This window comes from Micropterus salmoides, unplaced genomic scaffold (assembly GCF_014851395.1).
Source record: "Micropterus salmoides isolate LMB-PRFRI ecotype aquatic unplaced genomic scaffold, ASM1485139v1 Ms_hic_scaffold_11, whole genome shotgun sequence".
NCBI classification, from domain to species: Eukaryota; Metazoa; Chordata; class Actinopteri; order Centrarchiformes; family Centrarchidae; genus Micropterus; species Micropterus salmoides.
This window is the reverse complement of record NW_024040152.1, coordinates 19,817,562-19,819,910: the sequence shown is the minus strand read 5'-3', so window position 1 is coordinate 19,819,910 and position 2,349 is coordinate 19,817,562.

Below are 2,349 nucleotides of genomic sequence, written 5' to 3'. Positions count from 1 at the left end.
ACTGCGCCTCCCACAGAACACACCCAAAAATTTTGAGGTTTAACAATCTAAGCTCTTTTTAAACCATTATAACGTTTTATGTTTTATATTAATTGTAGGTAGCCTATATTTTGCTGCTTCACGGGCTTTACAAAGCCTATAACGCTCTTTAACAGCGACTGCTTGAGCTGATCTGAAATCAGTAGCGTAACAAGCGAAGATAATTTTCATTATTTATTATGTTTGTCAGAAATTAATGTCCCAAAACCTTCTCCAGTTAAATGCAAACAAAATGTTATGGTCTTCCAAAGTCGTTCATCTTGGCACCCTGCACAGGTCTAGGTGTAACTATGTTTTGTCAATTGACGAGCAGCTAAATAAACAATCAGGTCTTCTGAAAAGATGTGAGAAGCTGCTTTAACAAATAGAAGACACGATAACAGGGCAGGCAGGAGTGGAAATCCACTCCCGTGAGTAGCCTATCGCTTTGTGGAGCTGGTGTGCGTGGCTGCTGGGATCGTCTCGTCCTCTCTGCATGTTACATCGCAGCAGCAACAGTTTCCTATTTAAAGTACACATTTTGTTGTTGTTTGATCCAGGATATAGGCTATCATGTAATATGTTATGGTTTTGGATTTCTCTAAAATCACATATCATACCCACCTTTAGATACAGTTTTTTTTAGAATGTATTATTATATTATTATTATTAATTGGCACAAACATATTGCCTAATGAGTATTAAACAGTGACATTTCAATTCTTTCTGGCTTCCTTTTTTTTTTAATTCATCATCACATGTGATTCTCAGTCACAATCATGCCAGTTGAAACTGTGCTAATGTGACCTTTTCAAAAAAGGGATCTTTCTAAAGTTTGAGGAAATAAGATGATGTCTTCTTGTAATGGCTCAGAAACACAACACGCACTGAATTTAAAAGCACAACTTCAAAGACAGTCAGAGTAAGATAAAAGTTACTGTTTACTGAGGTCAAAATTTGGTAGACTGTAAAAAACTGGCAAATGTAGGCTATCGGGTCGTGGTATGCAAATGGCTGAGTGGGGGATGAATGCATTACGTCAATGAGATGATAGTAAGACAAACGTGTATGTGAGTGATTGTCTGTAGCCCTAAGTGTGTCGAAGACAGAATGGAACCTCCCATCTACATCACATCACTACATCTACAACCAAGACCTATTGTAAAGACTCCACCAGCCATCTTCACACTGGCAGATTGTATATTCTCTGCTGCAGTCTTCCATCTCCTTGCAGACCTGCCAGCGCTGACTTTGGCTTCAGTCCCCTCCACCCTGCTCAGACCCGCCTACAACTGTATGTCACACTCTTCTTCACCCCAGTCCAGCTATCCCTTTGAAATCCCTCTGATCTGCCTACTTGTGGTCATTGGATTCTGTCCCGCTCCAGTCCCTGGCGCGCTTAGCATGTAACAGGAAGTCTAACAAAAGATGCTTTTGAGTAACATTATGGTGCACTAGCTTTAGACTGTGCTGGATGAAGGCAGATAATCAAGGCGTGTCTCAAGCAAAAAGTGATTATAGGCTTCCCTCGAATGATGAATAAGATATTTCAGAAGCAGTGTTGGGCAGTAACGCGTTATGTGTGTTGTGGCATGGAGGCAGTCAGCCTGTGGCACTGCTGAGGTGTTATGGAAGCCCAGGTTGCTTTGATAGTGACCTTCAGCTCGTCAGTATTGTTGGGTCTGGTGTCTCTAATTTTCCTCTTGACAATAGCCCATAGATTTGGCTGGCCAGTCAAGCAAAGTAATACCATGGTCAGCAAGCAAGTTACTAGTTGTTTTGGCACTGAGGGCAGGCATGAAGTCCTGCTGGAAAAGAAAATCAGCATCTCCATAAAGCTCGTCAGCAGATGGAAGCATGAAGAGCTCTAAATTTCTCTGGATTTCAAGCAACTTGGATTCTGTCTCTCCACTCGTCCTCCAGACTCTGGGACCTTGATTTTCAAATTAAATGCAAAATTTACTGTCAGAAGAGGGAAGAAGAGTTTGGACCACTGAGCAACAATCCAGTTATTTTCATCAGTAGCTCAGGTAAGACGCTTCTGACGCTGACTCTAGTTCAGGAGTGACTTGATACTAGCAATGCAACATTTGTAGCTCATTTCCTGGACACGTCTATGCGTGGTTACTCTTGATGCACTGACTCCTTGTGAAGCCCAATGAAGCCCAGCTCCCCCAACTTCTTGAATCAGCTTTGCTTGACAATCCTCTCAAGGCTGCGGTCATCCCTGTTGCTTGTGCGCCTTTTCCTACCACACTTTAACCTTCCAGTCAACTTTCCATGTATATGCTTTGAGCCAGCACTCTTCAAACAGCCAGACCTTTTAAGTAA